Source organism: Lutra lutra, chromosome X (assembly GCF_902655055.1).
Source record: "Lutra lutra chromosome X, mLutLut1.2, whole genome shotgun sequence".
Lineage (NCBI taxonomy): Eukaryota > Metazoa > Chordata > Mammalia > Carnivora > Mustelidae > Lutra > Lutra lutra.
This window is the reverse complement of record NC_062296.1, coordinates 8,134,118-8,142,088: the sequence shown is the minus strand read 5'-3', so window position 1 is coordinate 8,142,088 and position 7,971 is coordinate 8,134,118.

The following is a 7,971-nucleotide window of genomic DNA, read 5'->3' as shown; positions in this document are numbered from 1 at the left end:
CACCAGATCAAAGGATCAAAGCCAACTCCCAAGTATCACCAGTATTTGCTGCTCCAGAAAATTAGTTGTCAAAAACATTTCACCAACAGGCCTAGATATTCACTAGATATTAAGAGAGATTCCTCCTGAAAAAGTTAACGCTATTTGAAATCAGTAGGTTTTGACAGAATTCGAAAGATTATGCAACTGTTGGGTGATATGCAGCACTGTAACCTGATATGTCTAATATAATTTACACTTAATTAGCATAAAGGGTTATTTAAATATTGGAAATTTGAGTATGTCAGTACGGCTTTGAATTGTTAATTTTTGGTGTATCAAAACTAAGATTGGAAACTGACACTGCAGTAAGGGACTAGATAGATATCAAAATGAATTAAGACAAGATTCCCTACATTCTTGAAGGTTCTTTTTTTTTAAAACCCAGTGATGCTGCAATTAACAAACCCTGGGAGAACAAAGCTCCTTTTATGACAAACTCAGCTGTGGGAAAGCAACCAACAAAACACCACTTCTGAGAAAGGGGAAGCAATGTCAGGGGGTGTCATCTGCTGACGTTCGTTCCCACTCTGGCTCCCCTCCCACTCACAGAGCTAGGAATCTTCCTGTGCCGTGATCTCTGAACTGCCAAAACAGGGCAGGCCCTGTGGGGGCCGGACTGCCAGGAGTCCCGTGTCTGGGGAGCCCATCTGAGAAGCCTGGACGCATGGGCTGTGGCTTAGATTTTCCTCCAGCAGAGCTGTTTGGGATAAAGGACCTGCTTAAATTGGTTGAGCCAGGCAGGGTGTCAGCGGGCGGGGATCCTGAGACTGGCATATACCGACAAGAGCAGAAGAAACTGAGGAGGCGTGGCTGGGAGAAGACCCAAGTTGGAGGCTACAAAATACATGTCTTCGGATGAGGAAATGTTGTCGTGGACGAAAGGACAATATACGAAGGTAGCCGCGCCGGAAGGTCGTGCCGTATCTAGCCCCCCAACCCTCCATGTGTCCATCAGCTGAGTGGCAGTTATCCTGGCTCGGTGACAGTGATTCCAAGCAACAGCCAGCAGGTGGGGAAATGTTTTAGGCCAGCAAAGAACCCCAGAAATCACACTGCTTTCCCTGTTATTCAGAACCTCCTCACACTCCAAGTCTAGTCCCCGATTTTCCTAAGTGAAGGAAACACCAGAAACAACACCAAACAGACAAAACTCCTTAGCTTTTAATGTCACGGTCTTGAAGATGGCCAGGGGTGGGGGATCGTTTTTACAAGATGTGTCTGCATTGGTCAGTACTTGGTTTGGAAGCCTTGATGCAAGTGTTTGCACAGCCTGGCGTTCGAGAAGGAAACCTCTGCTAGCTCGGCGAGGCTAACTCACCTGCCTGGCCCCTCGGCTAATAAACTCCAAAATGGCCACTCGCCGTGACACCCCCACTCCCAGACTCAGGGCAGTAGCATGTCCCTACATCATTTGGACACAGGTGATAACAGATGGATGGGAAAAGGGTCTGAGATCAAATGCGTGGGGAACACTGGTTCTGGGAAAGCTGGACGGGTTTCTTTGCAACAATGTTTCTTAGGGTCATTTGTAGACAAAAAGACACCGGCCTTGTTCTTCTTGTTCCTGTTCTTGAAGACTATCACCACGGCCAGAGCAGGAAACCATGCCCCAGAAAAAAACCTCAGACCGCTTTAAACTCTGCCTCACCAGCAAGCACCATCCCAGAGAGCAGGGGCAGGTCCTTCTGCGGCCAGGAAGCATGAAGATGCCGTGCTTGTTTGCATCTTGGGCCCGGGCCCACGGAGATACTGCCGACCCACGTCCTGGCGGGGGGAGGGGTTGTGCTGGGAGAAGAGGTAGCAGAGTTTACATCCACAAGATCCTCCTAGCAAAGGCACTAAAAGCTTCGCTGCCTCCGGGACAATCCGTGACCCCCTAAACAGGAGGGCAGCTGAACGTGATGAGGAAGGGCACTGTCTCTCTGATTCCCAAGGCCTGTCACTTCCCCAGGGCCAGGGGAGCCCAGGGATTGGAGGGCAAGGAGCCCAGCCGTGGTCTAAAGGGATGATACTGAATGGGTCCTGTGTGCTGAGCCGAGAGGAGGGGGAGCTCTCCTCTCTGGCCACTTGCCAAACCCGAAGTAAGTACTATATATGGTGAATCATTGTCGCTCTGGGCACTGCCAGATGCTGGGCATACAGAAGAGCCTGCATTTGGAGACGTTGATTTCCTCAACAGAGCTTGGCGCTCTCCTCTCCATTCCTGCCTCCGGCCCTGCCTCCTCCAACCGCTCTCCACGGGGATGTTTGAGAGATCTTCCCAAAGCACGTAGCTGACTCTATATTTCCTCTGTGCAAAACCTTTTGGTGGTTCAGAAATGGCTGCTCCGAGACGGTGATGAGCTTGCCCAAGGCCTCGTGGCTCCTAGGTCCTGAAATAGAGCCTTGGCCCCAATCGGGCTGATGCAAGAGCTGGTCCCTGTAACCACTGCTGCTTTTAGCCACAGCTGCTAGCCTGGATCCCACCTGGGCAGTTTTTTGCCCTCTTCTGGGGACCCGGGCCACAGATGTACCCTCCTGCTGGCATTAACCAGCTCCAGAGATCTCGCAGAATTCCCTCCCCATCTTGTACTCATCCGTCTATGTCTTACTCTCCCATCAGACTATAGACTGCAGGCTTGCTGAGCCGGGGGAGAGACCTTCTTGAGCTTCATACCCCAGCCCAGAGCCCACAGCTTGGCCCAGAGTAAGTGTGTGTTGAATGGATCATATAAAATTTCCCAGGGCCCCTGTCCTGCCCTCTCTGTCTAAGTCTATACATTGGAATTCAAAGGGGCTTTGTGGTTCTTAAGACCCACGCCAATAAAACAAAATTGATGTCGAAACCAGACTAGAAAAAGCAGGATGGGGATTAAAATGACTCAGAGTAGAGGTACAATATGGAATCCTCTGCCAGACTCCGAGATAAGTATGATACAGTTTCCAGATAACAGCCTGCGCTCCGCTGTACAAGGGCTTCCCACACGGTCCCGATGAAATCTGTTTTTCAAAAGATAGTGTTTTCTTCCCTCCTGTAGCGATCTTTAAAAATTGAATTTTCGGTTACTCGCTATTGAGCTTGAAAGCAAGAACATTTTAAACATCCATCTACCTTGTTCTCTCTGTCGGTTTATCATCAGCTCTGCTTTTATTCTAACTAATAAAGTTATGTACAAATACGAAGCAGGCGCCATAATAATGTAGCAACAGACAAATACAGCTGGCCATGTCTTTTCATTTAAAAAAGCCCCCTTCTGATTCTCTGCGGACTCTGGTCCGCCCTGCTGGGGGCGGGGCAGACAGATGCTTTCAAGTTTACACAAGCAAGGTGGCTTTTTCTAAGGGCAGTAGTCCAGCCCCAGAGTCTCCATTAATATGCTTGTTGTCAAATTAGATTTGGATTTCTTGATTCCAGGAATGAAATATTTCTGGTAAGAATTCCCTCTCATCTGAAGGCTGAATAATAATAATAATAATGATAATAATAATTATTATTATTATCATCTTTCCTGTGTTGGCATTGAGACTCCGGGGCCGTAGAGGAGGGACATGACTAGAGTCCTGAAGGGAACAGGTGGAATGTCATTGCTTTGTCTAATTTGATGAGCCGCTTAACAACCCGTCTATCTTGGACCGTGTTAGAACCCTACCTATCTTCTTTACTGTTCCATCCCCAGCAACAAGCCCAATGCTCAACACCTAGTGGGTTCTTGGGAAAGATGTGGTGAATGAATAAATGCTACTGGGCAAACGGGAAACTGAGAGAGTTGGTGCGTTTAGAAGTTCAGAACTCAAACTCTGGAGCCAGGCTTCCCGGGTTCCAATCCCAGCTGTACCCTTGACAAACGGTGTGCCCTTGGGCAAGCCCCTCACCTGTTCTGTGCTACTGTGTCCTCATCTGTAATATGAGGACATCCATCATCCCTCTGTTAAAGAGTTGTTGTGAGGATAGAATGTTTGAAAGGACAGAAAACACTCAGAAAGGCGCCTGACCTATAGTGAGTGCTCAGGAAGAATGTTCTTCACGTTAATTCCTGCTGGGTAGCCACGGATGCAGGGCCCTGTGGACACCCACTGTGCACCAAAGTGTCGGCAAGCGTGGAGAATCTTCTTTTCTGTGGCTCCAGGAGACACGGCCAGCTTATCTCTGTATCTTTTGCTTAGCGGCGGACCAAGAGAAAGTTTTTAATAACAGAGGACTGTTGGAATGGACGGAGGCTTAGTCAGCAGTCCGGGTTGATTGGCCTTCTTACAAATCCATGCAATGCCACAGCTACTGTTTCCAGTTCAATAATCCCTCGAGACTCTGGCTTCAGCCCTCCCCTTGAAACCTTCTTGCTCTTTGCCAGTTCCCTTGGCGTGGGGCTGGATTTGGAGTCTCCATCTGCCTCGCCCCTTCGGTTTGATGGCTGAGTGGGACCGTCTGCCCATCTCTATCACATCTCCCCAGGGGAGTGTTTCTTAAAGAGACAAGACACCTGCGTCCCTGGTTTCATAGCCTGAGGACAAAGGATAAGCCCTCCCAGACCGCAGTGGTAACAGGTCCAAGCCTTCTACTGTGCCCCAGGTGCCTGCTTTCCTTGTAAAGGTGACTCAGACACTGGAGGCATTAGTTGTAGCAGGTATGGGCAAGGGCTTTGAGGTCAGAACAACATGGGTCATATCCCCAGTCAGCCACCTACTTGCTCTGTGACCTCAGGCCTTTTTACCTCATGACTCTGTTTTCTAATCTGTAAAATGAGAAGAATGACAGCAACCACCTCATAATTTATGGGATAAAGCGTAGAAAGGGGCCACCTACAAAGAGTGTCCAACACATGCCAACTATTATGCATTCGGTGAGCTCATGACACTAAACACCTGCTCTATGCCAGGCCTCATGTAGATACAAGGGCTTCAGTGAGGGACAAAACATCTTGACTGCACTCGAGAAGTTTACAATCAGGAGTAAATAACACACAGGGAAACACACTGGTACATGACTGCATGAAAGACACAAGATGGAAGAGAAACCTGGACCATGTGCTCATATGCGCAGCTGTCCCAGGATTTAGACAAGTTATGTAAATGTGGTATATACGGATAAATCCTGATAAACTAAAGATCAAAATAAGAGCAAAGTTGTGCTTACCAAAAACACCACCAAAAGGAGTATATACGAAGAGTTTTAGAAGTTGGTAGGGGTTTCTTCAGTCTTTTTAAATTTATTTTGTTTTAGAGAGAGTGCACGTGTGAGCAGGGTAGGGGGGGCAGAGGAAGAGAGAGAATCTTAAACAGGCTCCATGTCCAGCATGGAGTCCAACGCGGGGCTCGATCTCATGACCCTGAGGTCGTGACCTGAGCTGAAATCAAGAGTCAGACGCCCAATTGACTGAGCCACCCAGGCGCCCCAGTGTTCCTTTAGTCTTGATAAGTGAGATCCATGTACTGGGTCCATCGGTCAGAGTGCCTCTGCGGGACAGACAGACCACAGGAACCTCTCTGCATATTCGGGAATGTGGGCTTTGCGGTGCAGTCTGATCGCTGTCTCTTATGAGCTATGAGAAAGGTGCACCTAAGAGAGTCACCGCACCTCCAGGTGGGGCAGGGAAGGAGCAGAACAAAAACCTTTCCCTCCCCCTTAAGAGATGAGTAGAAGGGAGCCTGGGAAGAACATCCGAAAGGACAGTCTGTGCCACATTAGCTTAAATGGATGCATTTTTGGATCAAGGGAAAAGGGTAAAACTTATGGCCTTGTTACTGGACAAGCCCTTAAAACCAGTGCCAGGAATAACTTAGATAATAAGGCGGGCAGCTCTCTGTCCATAGCCTAACTTCCATTCATTGGGGTAAGATTAAGCACAAGATGAAATCATAATCACATAAGCTAGGAAAATGTAGTTTACATCAACCAAGCAATCTGGTATGGACAAATTTAACTAGTCCCAGAATTATGTGTGTTTAATTGGCCTAATTTCACCTGTCACATTCCACCCCTGTGCAATATTGCCACTTTCTATGAATCACGGCCCCCCAGAGGGCCGTCCCTTCAGCGGGGTCTAATGAAGGCATAATCATAGGGCATGTGAATAAGGTCTCCAGCGGCCCGAACATGCCAATTATCACCATTACTTTGGATGTAATTTTATTTTTCCATTGGTTGTCTAGTCAGGTAATTGACGTTAAGCCTTTTTAATCCTCTTACTGATTGGTAATAAAACAACCAAGGATATAGTTTCTAGTGGGTTTTCACTTCTGTATGTTTCCATCCTAACACTAAAGATTCAGTTAACATGGAGAAAACAAGAGAAGCAAATTCTTATTTTAGAAAACATTCAGATACTTCCTCAAAGCTGAAAACAAAGAAAATGCTAACAATAATTATAACTCATTTCCCACAATGATCATTTCATTTTCTTTTACCTCTTCCTCATTCTAGTACTGAGTAACTGCATTTGGACCCCTTGGAAATGTACAGTAGTACACACTTTACTGCAGCTGCGTCATACCCTTACCTCCCTAGAATTTTCTAATGTCCTGCCCTTAAAAGAAAGTAAGTGAACGCAAAGTACTTATCTCAAAAAGCAGCTTCGTATGGACGTATTGAGAAGAATAGAGATATAAATGCTAATCTGTGACTTCTTGATTCATAGAGGTAAGTCATGAGAATTATGTTAACTGAGATTACCCTGAGTGCCTAGAGGGCATGAGATCCACAGGAGGTCACTACTGCAATCAAGGAGAAAATAGCACACACAGTCCACGGTCCAGGTGATGGGGTCAGAGACAGGTGTCCGAACTGATCCTGTCCACCTCCTCTCTCAGATGAGGCTAGGCAAAGGGTGAACTCGGCTGGCCCACCCACGGGGCTTTAAATGGGATACGAGGTACCTCCCGCCCAGGGCTTCCTGGACTGTAGCTAGGTTCAGATACTGAAATTCTTGCTCTAACATGGTTTTGATATCAGGTTGTAAGAATTCAAAATTACGTTGCCTGTCCCCAGGGGCAAAGTGGAGAGCAGACGATAATATCCAGAGTCAAGATGGAGGTCCACAAAGGATGATAATCAAGAAAGCGTAAGGAAAACAAGGCGCAGACAGGTGGCCTGGATTCCTACCTGGGAGTCTTTTTCGTCTACAGACTTACTTAGGAAAGTGGTACGTCGTTACCTGCTGCTAGCACGACTTGAGTGGAATGATCCAGCCAATCACAAAAAATAAGGATTCCAGGCAAGAAGAGACAGAAACATGGAAGCCGTGGTGAGCGGGGCCCAACCAAGACCACCAAAGAGTGCTTTTTCACTGCCCTTTGCTTTAAACCAGTCACATGTGTGTATGTCTTTAAGACACCAACCGGAACCTGCAGCTCAATAAGGTCGGAACGGGGGATTGATGGGTTTTCCCATCAGGATGAAGCAAAGAGGATTTTTATCTCTAACCTTCAGTTAACTATAATGTTAATTCCATTGATTGTTAAAACGCTCAAGCTAGTTTAGATTCAATTCGAGTCTCCCTATTTTATTCTGCTTACTTAATTGAAAACTTCTGTTTATACACTTTACCAAGCAGAAATATTGATGCTTCCTGCAATAGCATTAGGTTCCTTGATCTTTTCTCTGTGTGAGAGCACACGCACGCGTATGCGCAAGCCTGAATTTAGCTATGAAAACAGTTCAATTTGGGAAATAGTCACCATTGCATAAAAATAATTAATCCACGGGCATACCTCAGCACCTGAATATGGAGCTGAATATTAAGAATGCTAGCCAGGAAAGTCAGAATTTTAATACCACATATTAAAGAAAGTGTCTTTAAAACTCACCCAAGGTAATTCAACTAAATTCCTGCCATTTTGCCTTTCATTGAAAACATTTTTCTTCCTCTTTTTAAAACAGATTTATTTGTTTGTTTGTTTGTTTGACAGAGAGAGAGAGAGCACACAAGCAGGGGAAGCGGCAGGCAGAGGGAGAGG